Source organism: Rana temporaria, chromosome 9 (genome assembly GCF_905171775.1).
Source record: "Rana temporaria chromosome 9, aRanTem1.1, whole genome shotgun sequence".
Taxonomy (NCBI): Eukaryota; Metazoa; Chordata; class Amphibia; order Anura; family Ranidae; genus Rana; species Rana temporaria.
The window spans coordinates 88,753,474-88,775,418 of NC_053497.1; the positions used below are offsets into that span (position 1 = coordinate 88,753,474).

At 45.1% G+C, this 21,945-nt stretch overlaps 1 protein-coding gene across 1 annotated transcript in view; it reads right to left on the reverse strand.

The window, feature by feature from the left end:
- The window catches only part of PAK3 (p21 (RAC1) activated kinase 3), a 243,536-nt gene that overhangs the window by 184,450 nt on the left and 37,141 nt on the right, over nt 1-21,945 (reverse strand). The window contains exon 2 of the mRNA XM_040323877.1: nt 10,197-10,394. The gene's annotated coding sequence lies outside the window, so the exon portion shown is untranslated. The remainder of the gene's footprint in view (nt 1-10,196; nt 10,395-21,945) is intronic.

Genomic DNA, 21,945 nt, shown 5'->3' on the forward strand with positions numbered 1-21,945 from the left:
CAGCAAGAAAATAGATTTTGGTTAAACCGCTTGCCGACCATATAACTTACATATACGGTGGCAAGGCGGCTCTGCTGCGCAGTACGTGATCCTGCACTTACGGGTCTGGGGCGACCCGCTCCCGCTGAGATTATACACAGCTGGAGCTGATCTGCGGGTACCATGGACTCGATGTCTGCCGGAACCTGCTGAATGGCGATCTGCCAATGCAAATCGCCTTTTTGTCAGTGGAGAAGGCATTGATCCTGTGTTCCAGCTAAGCGGGAACATGGATCAATGCTTTCCCCTAGTAAAATCACCTCCCACACAGTAAACAAGCACTGGCTAGGCACACAGTTAGACCCTTTGATCTCCTCTGATGTTAACCCCTTCCCAGACGATGTCATTAGTACAGTGAAAGTGCATTAATCACTGTATTAGTGTCACTGGTCCCCAAAAAGTGTAAAAAGTGTCAATTAATGTCTGATTTGTCCAATATAAGTCGCTGATCTTTGCCATTAATAGTAAAAAATAATGAATTCCATAGATATATCTTGTAGTTTGTTGACACTATAACTTTTGCCCAAATTAAACAATATACGCTTATTGGGATTTTTCTAGCCCAAAAATTTAGCAGAATACATATTGGCCTAAAATGATGATGAAGATATTAGATTTTTTACATGTTTTTATTGGATGTGTTTTATAGCAGAAAATAAAAAATGTTGTTCATTTAAAAAACAACAGACTTACTGTCCAGAAAACCATTGCAGCCATTACATCTAATAATTAGCAAGCTGCAATATAATAAATGTTTGCTTTTTGGTTTAATGAATAAAAAGTTTCAGCTAAATATATATTTTTAATTATACAATATATATATATATATATATATATATATATATATATATATATATATATATATATATATATATATATATATATATATATATATATATATATATATAATATAATTGGTATAATTTTGTTTTCATCAACCTAGCTAAAATAATTTACAAAAGTACTTGCACAAATCTTTTAGGTCTACAGTTTTATGCAGACCAGGGGATATATGGCCAGGCAGAGAAGGCTAGTATTTCTCGCTTTTTGAAATAAGAGACATTGGGGCGGATACCAAAAGAGAATAGATTTTGCAAGGAATTTTTTTCACTTTGGAGAAAATTCACGTGAAAAATGTAGCTGAGATCTGAGGTCTTTTTGACCCCAGATCTCATATTTAAGAGGACCGGTCGTGCTTTTTTCTATTACAAGGTATGTTTACATTCCTTGTAAAAGGAATAAAAGTGACCCAAAAATTTTTGTTTTTAAAAACAGTGTCAAAATAAAATAAAAATAAATACGATTTTTTTTTTAAAGCGCCCCTATCCCGACAAGCTTGCACGCAGAAGCAAACGCATATGTGAGCAGTGCCCGCATATGAAAACGGTGTTTAAACCAAACGATCGTTAGAGCGAGAGCAATAATTCTAGCCCTAAACCTCCTCTGTAACTCAAAACATGCAACCTGTAAAAAAAATTAAATGTCGCCTATGGAGATTTTTAAGGGTAAAAGTTTGTCGCCATTCCACGACCGGGCGCAATTTTGAAGCGTGACATGTTGGGTATCAACTTACTCGGTGTAACATTATCTTTCACAATATAAAAAAAATATTGGGCTAACTTCACTGTTGTCTTATTTTTTTATATAAAAATGTTTTTTTTTTTTACAAAAGTGCGCTTGTAAGACCGCTGCGCATAAAATGTGACATAAAATATTGCAATGTATAATGTTTGGGTGTTCTAAGTAGTTTTCTAGAAAAAAATATGTTTTTAACTTGTAAACACTGAGTCTGAAAAAGAGTCTTGGTTCTTATATTGTTAAAGGAGAATTATACAAACATTTTTTTAAGTTAAATCCACAATTGCTTTTTTTTTACCACTACTATTCCGTTATATTGGGCTTTAAAATGTACAAATACAATAATTTAGAAATTGGATGAAATGTTTAGAATTGTAAAACACTTTTTGATACCAAAATGAGGGACAAATGAAGAGGAATGAGGGACAGTCCCTCTAAATCAGGGACAGTTGGGAGCTATGTCACAGTGTAAGGGAAAATGTGCACAAGCATGAACTAACACGTTCTACAATTTTTGGCACTAAGCAAACTATTTAAACAGGATAGCTGCACAGTGCCAGTGCTGACTTGTCTCCAGCATCACCCGTTAAGCTGTGTCCACTATTTCCTGATGTACTTGCTGGTTTATCATCCTCCAAGGGGAGTTCACACATCTCAGGCCCGACCAGTGGCTGCCATTTACTTGTACCAGCATTCAGCAGACTAGCAAGGTACTCCTGCCACTCTTTTGCCCTTACACTCTGTGTCCACTTTATCATAGGCCCTGAGCTAGCAGTATAAGGCTTGATTTACATATATGCAAATTAGAGGTTTTGAACCACATATGACATGTGAACCAAAGCGGCTTTCTATGGAGCCAGTTAACATATCTACAGTGCAGGGGCAGTGTGAATTCAGTGCGAGCTTCACCCTCCTTCTGAACCATACCAGGCCACATGCCATCAACATGAGGGGGGGGGGGGTGCTTTGTTGATGGTGACAAGGGCCTCTTCCCCACAACCAAGAAAATAAGAAATGGGCGTGGGCGCTTTAGGAGCAGTGTATTCACCACTCCTAAAGTGCTGCAAAGAAGCTGGACTTTTTTTACTTCCTGCCAGCGCAGCAAGTGCTTTCACACTGGGGTTGCAGATGAGGCATTTTGAAGGCGCCTGTATTTTTAGTTCTAAAGCGCCTGAAAAACGCCTCCAGTGTGAAAGGGGTCTTACTGTCTTTTTTTGGGGGGTGGGACACTGTGCCCATGATCTTTCACCTCATCAGTGTTGTTTAGGCAGATCTCCATCATATCATTTCTTGTGCTTCAGACACACCGTTGGTCCATTTCTGTGTTTGTATCAGGGGTCAAGTCCTGGGGAAAAAAGTGTGGGAACTCCCACCCAAGACCCCCTCCCCCACCAAAAAAATTAACAATTATGGGGGTGGGTGGTATGTAGATGAGAGGGGTGCGGAGTGTATGGGGTGGGTAGTATCAAATGCACCACTGGCCACTGATGCATTGGTGACCAGTGGCAGGTAATTAACCCTTTTGTGCTGCATTAGTGACACCAGTGTCAGTGTTTATGAACCCTTTCATGCTGCACCAAATAGGGGTAATAAACACTGACGCTGGTGTCACTAATGCAGCACAAAGGGGTTAATTACCTGCCACTGGTCACCAATGCATCAGTGGAAGTACATTAACCCCCTCATTGCTGAATACCATTGTAAATTACCCCCCCCCCCCCAAGAAGCAAAAACGTCAGACAGTTAACATAGCTAAGCCACTGTGATACAAAACTGTCTTAGGTAGGTTAGGTCTCCACAACTGCACCTCTGGACCCCTTTACATTACACAGCACCTTGCACCTCTGGACCCCTTTACATTACACAGCACCCTGCACCTCTGGGCCCCTTTACATTACACAGCACCCTGCACCTCTGGACCCCTTTACATTACACAGCACCCTGCACCTCTGGGCCCCTTTACATTACACAGCACCCTGCATCACTGGCCCCCTTTACATTACACAGCACCCTGCACCTCTGGACCCCTTTACATTACACAGCACCCTGCACCTCTGGGCCCCTTTACATTACACAGCACCCTGCACCTCTGGACCCCTTTACATTACACAGCACCCTGCACCTCTGGGCCCCTTTACATTACACAGCACCCTGCACCTCTGGACCCCTTTACATTACACAGCACCCTGCACCTCTGGGCCCCTTTACATTACACAGCACCCTGCACCTCTGGACCCCTTTACATTACACAGCACCCTGCACCTCTGGGCCCCTTTACATTACACAGCACCCTGCACCTTTGGACCCCTTTACATTACACAGCACCCTGCACCTCTGGACCCCTTTACATTACACAGCACCCTGCACCTCTGGGCCCCTTTACATTACACAGCACCCTGCACCTCTGGACCCCTTTACATTACACAGCACCCTGCACCTCTGGGCCCCTTTACATTACACAGCACCCTGCATCACTGGCCCCCTTTACATTACACAGCACCCTGCACCTCTGGACCCCTTTACATTACACAGCACCCTGCACCTCTGGGCCCCTTTACATTACACAGCACCCTGCACCTCTGGACCCCTTTACATTACACAGCACCCTGCACCTCTGGGCCCCTTTACATTACACAGCACCCTGCACCTCTGGACCCCTTTACATTACACAGCACCCTGCACCTCTGGGCCCCTTTACATTACACAGCACCCTGCACCTCTGGACCCCTTTACATTACACAGCACCCTGCACCTCTGGGCCCCTTTACATTACACAGCACCCTGCACCTTTGGACCCCTTTACATTACACAGCACCCTGCACCTCTGGGCCCCTTTACATTACACAGCACCCTGCATCACTGGCCCCCTTTACATTACACAGCACCCTGCACCTCTGGACCCCTTTACATTACACAGCACCCTGCACCTCTGGGCCCCTTTACATTACACAGCACCCTGCACCTCTGGACCCCTTTACATTACACAGCACCCTGCACCTCTGGGCCCCTTTACATTACACAGCACCCTGCACCTCTGGACCCCTTTTACATTACACAGCACCCTGCACCTTTGGACCCCTTTACATTACACAGCACCCTGCACCTCTGGGCCCCTTTACATTACACAGCACCCTGCACCTCTGGACCCCTTTACATTACACAGCACCCTGCACCTCTGGGCCCCTTTACATTATACATCATCCTGCACCTCTGGACCCCTTTTAAATTACACAGCACCATGCACCTCTGGGCCCCTTTATATTACACAGCACCTTGCACCTCTGGACCCCTTTTACATTACACAGCACCCTGCACCTCTGGGCCCCTGTACATACATTACACAGCACCTTGCACCTCTGGACCCCTTTACATTACACAGCACCCTGCACCTCTGGGCCCCTTTACATTACACAGCACCTTGCACCTCTGGACCCTTTTACATTACACAGCACCCTGCACCTCTGGACCCCTTTACATTACACAGCACCCTACACCTCTGGGCCCTTTTACATTACACAGCACCCTGCACCTCTAGGCCCCTTTACATTACACAGCACCTTGCACCTCTGGGCCCCTTTTACATTACACAGCACCCTGCACCCCTTTACATACATTACACAGCACCTTGCACCTCTGGACCCCTTTACATTACATAGCACCACACCTCTGGGCCCTTTTACATTACACAGCACCCTGCACCTCTGGGCCTCTTTACATACATTACACAGCACCCTGCACCTCAGGGCCCCTTTACATTACACAGCACCCTGCACCTCTGGGCCCTTTTACATTACACAGCACCCTGCACCTCTGCACCCCTTTACATTACACAGCACCCTGCACCCCTTTACATTACACAGCACCCTGCACCTCTGGACCCTTTTACATTACACAGCACCCTGCACCTCTGGGCCCCTTTACATTACATAGCACCCTGCACCCCTGGACCCTTTTACATTACACAGCACCCTGCACCTCTGGACCCCTTTACATTACACAGCACCCTACACCTCTGGGCCCTTTTACATTACACAGCACCCTGCACCTCTAGGCCCCTTTACATTACACAGCACCTTGCACCTCTGGGCCCCTTTTACATTACACAGCACCCTGCACCCCTTTACATACATTACACAGCACCTTGCACCTCTGGACCCCTTTACATTACATAGCACCACACCTCTGGGCCCTTTTACATTACACAGCACCCTGCACCTCTGGGCCTCTTTACATACATTACACAGCACCCTGCACCTCTGGACCCCTTTACATTACACAGCACCACACCTCTGGACCCCTTTACATTACACAGCACCACACCTCTGGACCCCTTTACATTACACAGCACCCTGCACATCTGGACTCCTTTACATTACACAGCACCCTGCACCTCTGGACTCCTTTACATTACACAGCACTCTGGACCCCATTACATTACACAGCCCTGGACGCCTGTATGCTACACAGACACCCCCCCCTAACAGTTATGGACCCCCTGCATGTTACACAGACCCCCTACAGTGAAGACACTCCCCATTCAGTACAGACCCACCCCTGTATAGTAGAATCCCCCCCATTCAGTACACATTCCCCCCCATTCAGTACACATTCCCCCCCATTCAGTACACATTCCCCCCCCCATTCAGTACACATTCCCCCCCCCCATTCAGTACACATTCCCCCCCCATTCAGTACACATTCCCCCCCATTCAGTACACATTCCCCCCCATTCAGTACACATTCCCCCCCCCCATTCAGTACACATTCCCCCCCATTCAGTACACATCCCCCCCCCCATTCAGTACACATTCCCCCCCCCATTCAGTACACATTCCCCCCCATTCAGTACACATTCCCCCCCATTCAGTACACATTCCCCCCCATTCAGTACACATTCCCCCCCCCCATTCAGTACACATCCCCCCCCCATTCAGTACACATTCCCCCCCCCCATTCAGTACACATTCCCCCCCATTCAGTACACATTCCCCCCCATTCAGTACACATTCCCCCCCCCATTCAGTACACATCCCCCCCCCATTCAGTACACATTCCCCCCCCCATTCAGTACACATTCCCCCCCCCATTCAGTACACATTCCCCCCCCCATTCAGTACACATTCCCCCCCATTCAGTACACATTCCCCCCCATTCAGTACACATTCCCCCCCCCCCTTCAGTACAGATTCCCCCCCATTCAGTACACATTCCCCCCCCATTCAGTACAGATTCCACCCCCCCCCCCCTTCAGTACAGATTCCCCCCCATTCAGTACACATTCCCCCCCCCCCCCATTCAGTACACATTCCCCCCCCCCCCATTCAGTACAGATTCCCCCCCATTCAGTACACATTCCCCCCCCCATTCAGTACAGATTCCCCCCCCCCCCCTTCAGTACAGATTCCCCCCCATTCAGTACAGATCCCCCCCCCCCATTCAGTACAGATCCCCCCCCCATTTAGTACAGATTCTCCCCCCCCCCATTAAGTACAGATTCTCCCCCCCCCCCATTCAGAACAGATTCTCCCCCCCCCCTTCCGTACAGATTCCCCCCCCCCCATTCAGTACATACCCCCCCCCCCATTAAGTACAGATTCCCCCCATTCAGTAACCCTTATGTACCTCAGATGATCGGGACATGCCAGACAGCACTCATGGACTTGTCGGATCCCCTCCCCCTGTGTAAACATACAGGAGGAGGGGGAGGCGGGCCGCTTCACTCGGCTGTGCCGAGACTGATCAGAGCACGGAGAGCAGGGAGGGATCTGACGGCCGGGTGTCACTACAGTGCGGTTCGCACCCCCGCAAAGCCACACTACCTCAGGCTCCTCTCTCCGCGTACTTTCTAAAAAATGCGCGCCGCTGCCTAATCCCGCCCGCTCAGCCTTGCTGTCTCTTCAGTCGCGCGGGGGGTGGGCGCCTGCCGCTCCGCTGCTTAACCTGCCTGCAGTCTCCGCTTCAGTCGGAGGGGGGGCACCGGCCTGACACCCCCCAGTGGGTGCCCCCCCCGCCCCTCACTTAGTAAACGCTGCATTCCCGACTATTCTCTGCTCGAGTCCTGCAGGGGGAACGTGCGTTCCTGCTGTGAAAAAAGTGCAGGGACGCCGTTCCCACGCGTTCCCGCAGGACTCGAGCCCTGGTTTGTATCAAGCATGTCTTGCCTAGTCAAAGGCGATAAAGACTAGATTACATTAATGCAAACATTTCTGTGTGTACATTCACCAACTTTTCCTCACAATACATTAATAGAAATATTATTCAACCACTTCCACACCGGGCCTATTTTGGCACTCCTCTCCTACATGTAAAAATCATATTTCTTTTGCTAGAAATTACTCAGAACCCCCAAACATTATATATGTTTTTTTAACAGAGACCCTAGAGAATAAATTGGTGGTCAGTGCAACTTTTTATTGCACATGGTATTTGCGCAGCAATTTTTCAAATGTGTTTTTTTGTAAAAAAAAAAAAAAAAAGCTGTATCATGAATAAAAAAAAACACTTAAATTAGCCTGATTTTTTTTTATAACATAAAAGATGATGTTACCCGAGTAAATAGATACCCAACATGTCACGCACACTTGTGGAATGGAAACTTTGGTACTTGGGCTAGAATTATTTCCTCGCTCTAACGTTTGCGGCGATACCTCGCATGTGTGGTTTAAACACTGGTTACATATGCGGGCGCGACGTACGTATGCGTTTGCTTCTGCATGCAAGCAGGCGGGGACGTGGGTGCTTTATATTTTTTGATTGATTATTTTACTTTTTTTTTTTTTACTCTTTCCCTTTTTTTTTGTTTTTGATTACTTTTATTCCTATTACAAGGAATGTAAACATCCCTTGTAATAGGAATAGAGCAGCCCTCAAACTTTCTACTCGCCTACTCGCAAAATGTCAGTGGAAAATAGTTTCTGGCGAGGAGTGGGGGGTGGAAGCGCGGGTACCGCCGACTAGCGCGGATCGATCCGGAGCAGTTCTCCCATCGATCAACCCGGGGAAGAGAAAAGCTGCGGAATTACAGAGCCGATAGCCCGCTTTAACAGCTGACTTTACATTGCAATTGCCTCCTCTCCGCTCGTGGTTACACACAGCCCCGCCTCCTGACCCCGTGCCTGTATCAGATAGACAGAACACGTACCCCAGCATTGGACTGGCATTCTGTCTATCATTCTGTCTAAAGCTGTCATTGTCATAAAAGGGAGCTGCATTATCTGATGATGTCAATCAATTATCTTGGGAGGAAAACAGACACACATTAGGGTTGATTTACTAACGGAAAATAGATTGTGCACTTTGCAAAGTGCAGTTACACTCTGCAAGTACAGTTTCTCCAGGACTTAGTAGATCACTCTGCAAAGAATACCCAATCACGTCCAAGGAAAATAAAAAAACAGCATTTTTGCTTGCACATGATTGGATGATGAGCTTCTGCTCATTTACTAAGCATTGGACCAACTGCTCTTGCAGAGTGCAAGTGCAGTTTGCAAAGTGCACAGTCTATGTGTCTTTAGTAAATCAAACCCATTGTGCTATGCATTACATTAGGTTGGCAATGTTTAGTTAAGAACAGAAAAGTATTTTACCAACACAAATGTGTGCACTGCATAAATCCCGTGCAGCTAAAAGCTTACATGAAAGCAGTGTTTTTTTCATAGTGGAAAAGAAAGGAGCAGGGTGGATGTGGTGCTGCTAGTGCATTTTTTTTTTAAATATATCATGGTATGAAAACATATAGATAACAATGTGACAAAGTGCTAAGTGCATTAAGTAAATATTCAAATTAAGTATCAATCCTAATTAAATTGATTCAATCTGAAACAGTTATATCAAACGAAGTGCTAATGTGCAAGATTAACTGATATTAAAGTGCTACAACAAAAATTATTTTGTGAAAAAAGTCCATTGGTGATTCTGTGTCCCATCTATCCAATATAAAGTGATAAGTGTTAAACCAAGTTCATACAAAAGGTAATATAGAATCAATGTATCAGTGCTCCCAAAGTGCATACAATCGAGCAATGTATCCATGTCACACTCCTGCCCCCTTATCTTGCTGCACTCACCAGATCAAACTTCCCACTAGGGGGTAGCCAGCATTCACAGTACCACTGACTGTAAGTGAATCCTTATCCAGACGGATGTCTTCTTAATATTATCTGCCCCAGTGATCTCATGCAATGACAATTAATTGCTTTTCCATAGCATAACTTTGTATAAAAAATGCTTTATTGCGCAAAATATACAGTGCACTTACATGAATACGAATAGATTCAAGCGTTTTCTAGGTAAACAAGGAAGTCCGGGAGGCAATGCGCTCCACGGACTGAAATCGGATGTGATGCAATGATGCTGTAGCTCTGCCTTATGTGTTTCGTCACAAAGGCGTCATCAGAAACGGCCAAGTCTTTGTGACAAAATGCGTAAGAGGGAGCTTCTGCGTCATTGCGTCAAATCCGGTTTCAGTATTCATGTAAGTGCACTGTATATTTTGCGCAATTAAATCATTTGTTATATGTAGTTACGCTAAGGGTCTATTGCTTATTTAGTCTAGGGTGATATAACAGAGAAAAACGTACCTTATTCCTCGCCCCCCTGGCTGCCAGCTCCTCTCCTCCTGCTCAAGAACTGGAGTGTAGATGTGCACTTAACGTCCTGACGTACAATGTGAGTCCACTAGATCTGTATTATAAGTGATAATTTCGGTGGGGGGGGGGGGCACACGACCATTGAAGAGGAGCACCTTCAGGGGACTGCTTGTCCGGTGGATAGGAAGCCTGCGAAAGCAAGGAATATGGTAAATAATCCTGTTTATTAAATGTCCCAATAGACTAAACTAGCTTTAAAGTGATTATAAAGTTTTTTTGTTTTTTTTAACAAACATGTCATTTTTACCTGCTCTGTGTAAAGGGTTTTGCACAGACCGGCCCTGTTCCTCCTATTCTGGTTTCCCCCTCTCGGCGCTCCTGGCTCCTCCTCCTCATCGGGTGGCCCCACGGAAAGCCGCTTTTCATGGGGGCACTCGTGCACGCTCCCAAGTCCTGCTGCTGCGTCCGTTGACACAGACAGCAGGACTCGACCCCACTCCTTAGCTCCCATGTCACTGAATTTGATTGAAAGCAGTGAGAGCCAATGGCTCCCGCTGCTATCAATCTGTCCAATGAGAACCCAAGACAGCGGCTGGAGCTGCTGGGCGCGTGCTCGTCGCTGGATCGACTGGGTTCAGGTAAGAAAACGGGGGGCTCTTGGGGACTGATGCAGCACAGGAAGTTTTTTACCTGAATGCATAGAATGCATTAAGGGGAAAAAACATGAGACATTAAAACTCCTTTAAGGCACTATGTGTGGCTGCGGGGGCCCAGCAGGGGTGGTGCGACCCGTTCATCATTTCAGGTCCAAATTAGATCCACATTTTTGGCTGAATTTGGACCTGAAACAAAGGCACATAGGACTCTTGAGAACCGGTCACACTGGATTCTGGGAAGCCTGCATCCAAATCACAATAGTGTGAACCCAGCCTCAATCCTTACTTTATATTATATATTATTTATTAGACTGAAAGAATTAAAAAGCCTGTGTTGCCTAAAGTAGCCAATCACATTGCAGTTGTTATTCTAGTGCAGAACAGAAAAAAGAAAAACACAATTTTTATCTTCCACAATGTATATACATGAAGATCACACACACCTCAAACACATGTAGCTCAATATATTCCACCCCAAGGACAAAACAAAAGTATAAATTGTGAATGGCATGCTCCATATATTTATTGTTACAATATATAGATCAAAATATAAAATTAATAAAAGAATAACCTACTATAGAAACACTTTCTGGAATAATACATGCCTTTGTTAATTTGACTTTTTTTTCTGTATATATAAATGTTAATGAGCAGTATTTTCTGTGCTGTCCAACGTATTGAGGGCATGTATATATAGGGTGATCTAAATCAAAACTTTTTTTTAGCTCAGGATCTCAAGTTTTACTGTTGTCTGTATCCCTGTAAGACAGTGAGAGTTACTCTCTCTGTCCCGGTGCTCATTGTCACCAAGACAGAAAGTAAGGGAGATATGCAATCTTAAACTGTCCTCAGAAGAAAAATAATCTTCGATTGTGGACATTTGTCCCAGTGACAACTGGGACTTTGGAGTCACTGTGAAGAGAAAATTATGACATATGTTTTGTATTCACCCTACAACTGCCACATGTTGTCATTACTTTCTCCAACCCCTACATCACTACTTTGTTCTGTATTGGGGTAGGGGTCAGAGGATGGAACCTCAGGGAGTAGCAGCCAACACTATCAGAAGTGGCAAATTCTGAAGATTCAGAAAAAAAATCCCCAGACACTAATGAATTGATATAATGCTTTTAAAAACGCAGGATGCCATTTTCAAATGCCCTGTCTGTCCAGTGTGCCAAGAGCTGCATTTGGGAACTGTGGAAGACCAAGGCCATGGTAGAGTTGGGAAAGTAAAAAATTTCCTACTCTGCAATCCTGGGATCTTAGGGCCAGATTCACAGAGCAGATACGACGGCGTATCTCCTGATACGCCGTCGTATCTGTTGTCCTATCTATGCGACTGATTCATAGAACCAGTTACGCATAGATAGCCATAAGATCCGACAGGTGTAATTGTTTTACACTGTCGGATCTTAAGATGCAATACCGCGGCCGCCGCTGGGGGGAGTTTGCGTCGTAAACCAGAGTCGGGTATGCAAATTAGGAGTTACGGCGATCCCCGACAGATTTTCGCGTTCGCTACGTCACCGCTAGTCTAGTTTCCCGTCGCAAAGTTAGTCGTTTTTTTTTGGTGCCCTAACTTTAGTCAGCAAACGTATTGCTGTCTAAAGTATGGCCGTCGTTCCCGCGTCAAAATTTAAAAATGAACGTCGTTTGCGTAAGCGCGTCGCCGTTCGAAAAAATGACGTCACGGCACGCAAAGCACGGCGGGAGTTAGGAAACGGAGCATGCGCGGTAGGTCCGGCGCGGGAGCGCGCCTAATTTAAATGGCACACGCCCATTTGAATTGGCCCGCCTTGCGCCGGAGGCCGCCGGCGTAGGTTTTCATCGCAAGTGCTTGGTGAATCAGGCACTTGCGATGAAAACTTGCGGCGGTGTAACGTATCTACGATACGTTACGCCGCCGCTTACCTACGTGAATCTGGCCCTTAGTTCCTAGATGACATAAGAAAACATAAGAAAACATGGTAGCACAAAGGACCATCTTCTTCAGCAGATAAAGCTAAATACCTTATTTCACAGTGCTTCTGTACGGTCACGTGACCTCCAGCTGGTCTCTAAGGACCACAGCGGGGGGAGCCAAGATTCCCCTCTGACATCAGCCGGGAAGTCACGTTACCTTCATAATAAAAAAAAAAAACATCCACTCTAATGTATAGCTTGTTATAGCAGAGGGAATGCCAGTAATTGTGTCAGTCACTTTACAGTCACACAGAATAGTGGCAGGAGGGAAGGGGAGATTGGCTCACTCACACACACACCCACTAGGAACTGACAAGCAGTGAATGAGGGGGAGAGGGAGAAACTCTGAACAAAGCAGGATGACTGAGGTACGTAAACTGACCACGGTATCATGGATCAGCAGCCATGATTATTTTATTCAGTGCACGCAGAAACAGGCAGGATCAACCAGGTATTTTACAGCATAGAAGGGGACAAGTGACACTGCAGAAGCACTTTGCTGTTTATCATGCTTTAAAGGAGCAGGAGCATTTTTTTTAGAGCCCTTTCACACTGAGGCACTGCAAAACGCACTAAAACACCTTTATCGCTATTACTGCGTTTTTAGGTAGCTAGCGGTAAAATTAACACATATGGTCCATTTTTAATATAGCGCTATTTTCTAAAATGCTGTAAAAATGCTCCAGTGTGAAAGAGGTCTTATTGTTTTTTGGGTTACAACCACCTTAAGTAAGCTCCCTATTGTGAAGAATTGTGACTGGTGTTTCATCTGCATTAACAAATAACAGTAAGGGCCAGTTCACACCATAGAAACGCAATCCAAATGCGTGTCAGGTGCTTTTTTTGCATGCGCGTTTTTGATGGTTCCAGTGCGTTTTTGGTACGTTTTAAACCCTTTTTTTATTTACCTTAGATAAGGACAAGTGTGTTCCAGTGCGTTTTTAGTGCATTTAGGTGCAATTTGGTGCGTTCCAGTGCATTTTTTATGCATTTTACAGCGTTCCAGTGTTTTTCTGGAACTGGAACGCACTGGAAATGCAAGCACTGGTGTGAACTATGCCATTGAAAACCATATAACCTACTTTCTATGTGTTTTTGATGCAGAAAAAACGCACTGGACTGCATATGGTGTGAACTGGCCCTAAAGAATTGTGCAAAACTTTCCAGCCTAACAGATTTCCTGTAGAGAGTAAATCTCCTAACATAGATGTTTTATGCATAGGGTAATAGTCACTTGACTCCATAATCAATAAGCTTGGCCAGCTGAAAAATGTGTTTACTGCAGTACAACTATGCAAAAGCATACGACTGACTAACTTGTTATATTTTTATTTTTTTAAACCTACAGCGTGTCGGTGACTCCTTGCTGTATGATAAATAATCACTATACAACTGCACAATTAGTGCACACCTAATGAATAACACTGCTAGAATTCTTTGTGCAAAACAACTTCCTTAATCTGTATGCTTGCTCAAACTAGTCAGTTATTTTAAGGAACTTAGACCTTCCGCCAAGAACACTGCAGTGTTTATTCCTTGTATATAACAAACCACACAACACTTTTATAAATACAGTAACTGCTTTTGGTGGGGCAGATGAGGAGGGAGTTACAGTGGTGGGGCAGAAGAGCAGGGGGAACAGTGGTTGGGCAGGAGAGTAGGGGGAACAGAGGTGGAGCAGAAGAGCAGGGGGCACAGAAGTGAGACAGATGTGCAGGGGGTACATTGGTGGGGAAGATGAGAAAGTGGGTTACAGTGGTGCGGCAGATGAGTTCAGTGTTAGGACAGATGAAAAGGTGATTCAGTAGTGAGACAGAAGAGCATGCGGATGCGGTGGTGGAGCAGATGTGCAGGGAGGTACAGTGGTGGGGCAGATGTGCAGGAGGTACAGTGGTGGGAGGGATGAGAAGGGGGTTCAATAGTGGGACAGAAAAGCAGGGGGGTACAATGATAGGGCAGATGAGCAGGGGGTTACAGTGGTGGTACAGATGAGCGGGGGGGTTCAGTGGTGGGCCAGATGAGCAGGGGGTTCAGTGGTGGGCCAGATGAGAAGGGGGTTACAGTGGTGGAAAAGATGAGCAGGAGGGTTCAGTGTTGGGGCAGAGGAGAAAGGAGGTACATTGGTGGTAACAGATGAGCAGGGGGAACAGTGGTTGGGCAGGAGAGTAGGGGGAACAGAGGTGGAGCAGAAGAGCAGGGGGCACAGAGGTGAGACAGATGTGCAGGGGGTACATTGGTGGGGAAGATGAGAAAGCGGGTTACAGTGGTGCGGCAGATGAGTTCAGTGTTAGGACAGATGAGAAGGTGATTCAGTAGTGAGACAGAAGAGAATGCGGATGCGGCGGTGGAGCAGATGTGCAGGGAGGTACAGTGGTGGGGCAGAAGAGCAAGGGGGTAAAGTGGTGGGGCAGATGTGCAGGAGGTACAGTGGTGGGAGGGATGAGAAGGGGGTTCAATAGTGGGACAGAAAAGCAGGGGGGTACAATGATAGGGCAGATGAGCAGGGGGTTACAGTGGTGGTACAGATGAGCGGGGGGTTCAGTGGTGGGCCAGATGAGCAGGGGGTTCAGTGGTGGGCCAGATGAGAAGGGGGTTACAGTGGTGGGAAAGATGAGCAGGAGGGTTCAGTGTTGGGGCAGAGGAGAAAGGAGGTACATTGGTAGTAACAGATGAGCAGGAGTTGCAGTGGTAGGGCAGAGGAGCAGGGGGTACAGAGGTGGGGCAGATGTGCAGAGGAGAAAGGAGGTACATCGGTGGAACACATGAACAGGGGATTACAGTGGTGGGACAGATGTGCAGAAGGTACAGTCATGGGGCAGATGAGAAAGAGGGATACAGTAGTGGGGCAGATGAGCAGATAAGTTTAGTGTTAGGACAGATGAGAAGATGGTTCAGTGGGGGAGCAGATGTGCATGGAGGTACAGTAATAGGGCAGATGAGAAAGGGGGAACATTGGTGGGCAGATGAGCATAGGGTTACAGTGGTGAGACAGAAGCGCAGGGTGGTACAGTGGTGGGGCAGATGTACAGGGGGTTACAGTGGTGGGACAGATGTACAGGGCGTACAGAGATGGGACAGATATGCAGGGTAGTACAGTGGTGGGGCAGATGTGCAGGGGGGGTTACAGTGGTGGGGCAGATGAGAAAGTGGGTACATTGGTGGGGCAGATGTGCAGGGTGGTACAGTGGTGGGGCAGATATACAGGGGGGTTACAGTGGTGGGGCAGATGAGCAGGGGGTACAGTGGTGGGCCATATATGCAGGGTCGTACAGTGGTGGGGCAGATGTGCAGAGTAGTACAGTGGTGGAGCAGATAAGCAGGGGGTACAGTGGTTAGGCAGATGTACAGTGGTGGGGCGGATGTGCAGTTTAGTACAGGGGTGGGGCAGATGTGCAGGGGGTTACAGTGGTGGGGCAGATGAGCAGGGAGGACAGTGATCTGAGGTGTGAAGGTGCAAGAATTGGGGCTCATCTGACGTGTGGAGTTGCAGGAATTGGGCCTGATCTGAGACGTGAGAGTGCAGGATGTTAATGTTTCACTATTAAAGTAGTTTACAGCATTTACTTTATAAAAAAAAAATTGTGATTGAGAGTGTGAAGTTGACGTTTTTTTGTTATAGAATCGGTTCGCTCAATTTCTTTGAAAACATTTTTCGGCACACTGTGCTCAAAAGGTTGCCTATCCCTGCTCTAGTTTCTAGCTAAGCTTCTAGGAAGTTTCATATTCTCTCTTGACTACTTTATCTATTTTGGAGTTTTTACTTTATGCATATTGTTTTGGTTTTGGCTAGTTTAATGCAATGAAGCTCTCCTAATTGCCTGGCATAGTCAGTCATATATCAGTAAAGAGGTGGAGACTGCTTAGTAGTCAAATGATGTAACGTACTAATTTAGGGCACAATTTGGCTGAAAGCAAAAAAGCAGGATATGAAGGATATTGTTTAAATGTAAAAAATATAGCTGCGATTTATTTAACTGTGACCGTGACATTGCGGCGGACACATCGGACACTTTTGACACGTTTTTGGAACCATTCACATTTATACCGCGATTAATGCTATAAATATGCATTGATTACTGTGTAAATGTGTCTGGCAGGGAAGGGGTTAACCACTAGGGGGCGTTGAAGGGGTTAATATGTTCCCTAAGGCGTGTTCTAACTGTAGGGGGGAAGGGACTCTCAAGGGGAGGAGACCGATGTGTGTTCCTCTGTACTGGGAACACACATTGGTCTCCTCACCGCTGACAGGAGGTGGATCTGTGCGTTTACACACACAGATCCACACTCCTGCCGTGATTACCGACAATCGCGGGCACCCGGCGGCAATCGCGGGCGCTGGGCACCCGCGCCGGGTCACGAGCGTTGCCGCGGCTGCGCGCGCGCCCTAGATCGCCGGGAAACACAGGACGTCATATGACGTCCACCCGGCTCGGCGAGGGGTTCCTGCCGCCGTCATTTCACAATGACGCGGTATGGAAGTGGTTAAAGAACAACTCCTTCCAAAACTATTCTGTTTTTGAGAACTTAGTTGTAAAATACTGTGGGGCAGATTCTCGTACAATTGCATGGGCGCAGCGTATGCGAGATACGCTACGCCGCTGTAACTTACTTTTCAAATCTTTGAATCCAGAAAGAATTTGCGGCGTAAGTTACGGCGGCGTAGTGTATCTCTCGCGGCGTAACGCCGCGGAATTCAAATGCGGCGAGTAGGGGGCATGTTTTATTTAAATGAAGCGCGTCCCCGCGCCGAATGAACTGCGCATGCGCCGTCCCTATATTTCCCGCTGTGCATTGCGCTAAATGACGTCGCAAGGACGTCATTGGTTTAACGTGAACGTAAATGGCGTCCAGCCCCATTCACGGACGACTTACGCAAACAAAATAAAATTTTTAAAATTCAACGCGGGAACGACGGCCATACTTAAAACATTGCGTACGCCACCAGATAGCAGCTTTAACTATACGCCGAAAAAAGCCGAACAAAACCGACGTAAAGGAATGCGACAGTCACTCGTACGTTAGTGGATCGTCGGAAATAGTTAATTTGCATACTCAACGCGGAATACGATGGGAACGCCACCTAGCGGACGCCAAAGAATTGCATCTAAGATCCGAAGGCGTGCGAAGACGTACGCCTGTCGGATCTAACCCAGATGCCGTCGTATCTTGTTTTGAGGATTCAAAACAAAGATACGACGCAGGAAATTTGAAAGTACGCCGGCGTATCAGTAGATACGCCGGCGTACTTTCTTTGTGGATCTGCCCCTGTATCTCTGAGACCCTAATAATTAGAACACCCATGACAACAGCCGATACAAGCACTGTTTGATTTGTCTTATTTAATGACAACATTCATGGCATAAAGCCATGGATATTGTCTTTCAAGGTCAAGGTGGTCAGAGATCTTACCACGAGAGCCCAAGAGTTTTTTTTTTTAACCACTTCCATACCGGGCCTATTTTGGCACTTCTCTCCTACATGCAAAAATCATATTTTAGCAAATAAAATCATATTTTATTTGCTAAAGAACCCTCAAACACTATATATGTTTTTTAGCAGACACCCTGGGGAATAAAATGGCAGTCATTGCAACTTTTAATCTCACACGGTATTTGCGCAATAATTTTTCAAACGCCTTTTTTTTGGGGGGGGGGGGGGAACGGTTTCATGAATTAAAAAATAACAAAACAGTAAAGTTAGCCCAATTTTTTTGTATAATGTGAAAGATTAAGTTACGCCGAGTAAATAGATACCTAACATGTCACGCTTTAAAATTGCGCACACTCATGGAATGGCGCCAAACTTCAGTACTTAAAAATCTCCATAGGTGTCGCTTATTTTTTTTACAGTTTACAAGTTTAGAGTTAAAGAGGAGGTCTAGAGCTAGAATTGTTGCTGGCACCCTAACGCACGCAGCGATACCTCGCATGTGTGGTTTGAACGGCGTTTACATATGTGGGCGGGACTTCATGTGTGTTCGCTTCTGAGCGCCAGCTACCGGGGATAGGGGCGTTTACATTTTTTATTTTATTTATTTTTTTACTTAATTTATTTAATTTTTACACTTTTTTTTATTACTTTTTTTCCTATTACAAGGAATGTAAACATCCCTTTTAATTGGAACGGTTCGTGACAGGTACTCTTTATTGAGTGATGCAGGGTCAATAAGACCCCACATCTCTCCTCCAGGCTGGAAAGCATTAGATTGTGAAAAAAAAATCACGGATCTCATGCTTTCAGCCGCGATTGCAGCTTTGTTTACATTCCGGTACCCAGGCGTGACGTCATAACATCGCGCCCAGGCCTCCGACGATCATAGAGATGACTGGTGACCATCTGGTAGGGAAGTGGTTAATAGCCCAATGATGGATAATCGTCACCTTCCCCACTTCACCCATACAAGGAATTTTGTAGAAACATCCAAATATTCTTACATAAGCTCACCTACCATTTAGTTACACTGTATTAACTTTTAACACTTTGCCTAGTGCATATCAAGCAATTTGCTGGGAATTATACAATTCAATATCCAGCACATTTGTATGTTTGAAGCGCAATGGTTTCGGTCATCCATGTTTATACACAACCTGTTCTAAACTATTGTTTAAAGCACATTGACCAGATTTGAAAATGTGAGGGTTTTACTTCCAAAGTCAATGGGTTGCGCTTGAAAGGCCCTAAATACTATAATCCAGCCTTTTGCAAGTTATCAGATTGACAGTCAAGAGAGATATTGTCAAATATTTTCTGCTTCACAAAAATCTTGACTCAAAGACAACTTAATACAGAAAGGTAGCTTTTGTAGGTCAATGAAAAGTGACAGGTCTGGTTTTCTGTGATCGTGTACTTCTATCACAAGTGCAATGCTCACACATCACAATGAGCCTAGCAATTGAAAATTCACTTTCAATTTACTCAACATTGTTATTGAAGGTCTCTCGCTTTTTTCCTTTAGCTGGCCAAGCTACAATAGCTTAAAGGGACAGTATAATTAACATCATGTATACAGTATTTACATTTTGGTTGCATTTACAATTGGTACATTTTTTAACAGTTAGAAAGAATAACAACAATAAAAAAACAGGAAAACGCTTTTCAAAAAAGTTATATATTGATTTGCATTTTAATGAGTGATATAAGTATTTGACCCCTTTGCAAAACATGACTTAGTACTTGGTGGCAAAACCCTTGTTGGCAATCACAGAGGTCAGACGTTCACCAGGTTTGCACACATCTCAGGAGGGATTTTGTCCCATTCCTCTTTGCAGATCCTCGCCAAGTCATTAAGGTTTCGAGGCTGACGTTGGGTAACTCAAACCTAAAAAGCAAGGGAAGAGGCGCCTCTAAGTGTAGATGTTTTAACGTAATTTAATATATAAAAGAGTGCAACTCACATTTTTGAAGTTAAAAATAGGCATTTGTACACATTTCTCATATTCCTTTTTACGCATTTTTCTCCTGGTAACTCAAACCTTCAGCTCTCTCCACATATTTTCTATGGGATTAAGGTCCGGAGACTGGCTAGGCCTCTCCAGGACCTTAATGTGCTTCTTTTCGAGCCACTCATTTGTTGCCCTGGTCGTGTGTTTTGAGTCATTGTGATGCTGGAATACACATCCACGAACCATTTTCAATGCCCTGGCTGAAGGAAGGTTTGAAGGTACATGGCCCCATCCAATGTTCCTTTTGATGAGGTAAAGTTGAACTGTCCCCTTAGCAGAAAACACCCGCAAAGCACGGCAAGTTGAGTTGATGCCAAAGAGCTTAATTTTGGTCTCTTCTCAGATGTACATTAGCAAACTTCAGATGGGCCTGTACGTGTGTTTTATTGAGCAGGGGGACCTTTCAGGTGTTGCAGGATAGAAGTCCTTCTCGGCGTAGTGTGTTACCACTTTTTTGGTGAATATGGTCCCAGATGCCTTGAGATCATTGGCAAGAGTCTCTTGTGTAGTTTTGGGCTGATTCCTCACTGCTCTCATGATCATTAAAACTCCACAAGATCTTGCATGTAGCCCGAGACAGAGTGAGATTGACTGTTATTTTGTGTTTCTTCCATTTTCAAATAATCACACCAACTGTTGTAACCCTCTCACCAAGCTGCCTAGTTATGGTCTTGTAGCCCATTCCAGCCTTGTGTAGGTCTAAAAATATTGTCCCAGACATCCTTGGACAACTCTTTGGTCTTGGCCATGGTGGAGAGATTGGAACCTGATCGATTGATTGCTTCTGTGGACAGGTGTCTTTTTATACAGGTAACACGCTGAGATTAGGAGCACTCCCTTTAAGAGAGTACTCCTAATCTCAGCTTGGTACCTGTCTATAAGTCACCTGGGAGACAGAAATCTTGTCAATAGATAGGGGATCAAATACTTATTTCACTCATTAAAATGCAAATCAATTTATAACTTTTTTGAAATGTGTTTTTCTGGACAGTTTTGTTGTTTTCTGGTCTCTCACTGTTAAAATAAACCTACCATTAAAATGATAGACTGATATGATATCCTTTCTTTGTCAGTGCGCAGATGTAAAAAATCAGCAGGGCATCAAATACCTTTTTCCCTCACTGTATATACATTTTGGGTATGAAGACGGTCATCTGTTTGGAATGGACCCTACAGGCAAAAATATAGGTTTCCCTAAAAGGGCTATGTCAACTTTGCTTACAACTAGATCTGCTGCGTTTTTGCCACTTACAAGATCAAATGTGCTGGTTTCCAATCTGGCATTGATACAGTGGATAGTTTATTATATATTTAACTTTTGTTTCTTTTTCTTTATTTTTATTTTTTTTCAATTAAAGATTGATGTGCCAAGCAAAGAGAAATTCACTCAACACAGCATGGCTATACCTTTTCTGTGGAAAAACATCTATGGCTGTACTTGGAAGAGAAACACTTAACCACATCTCTACTAAGGAGCTTATATGATAACTTGTTTCTGACTAATAGTTAATCAGTTTATACCCTAGTCCAGTGTTTCTCAACTCCAGTCCTCAAGGCGCACCAACAGGTCTTGTTTTCAGGCTTTCTATTATTTTGCACAGGTGATTTTATCAGTTTCACTGCCTTAGTAATTACCACAGCAGTTTCATCTGAGGGAAATCCTGAAAACATGACCTG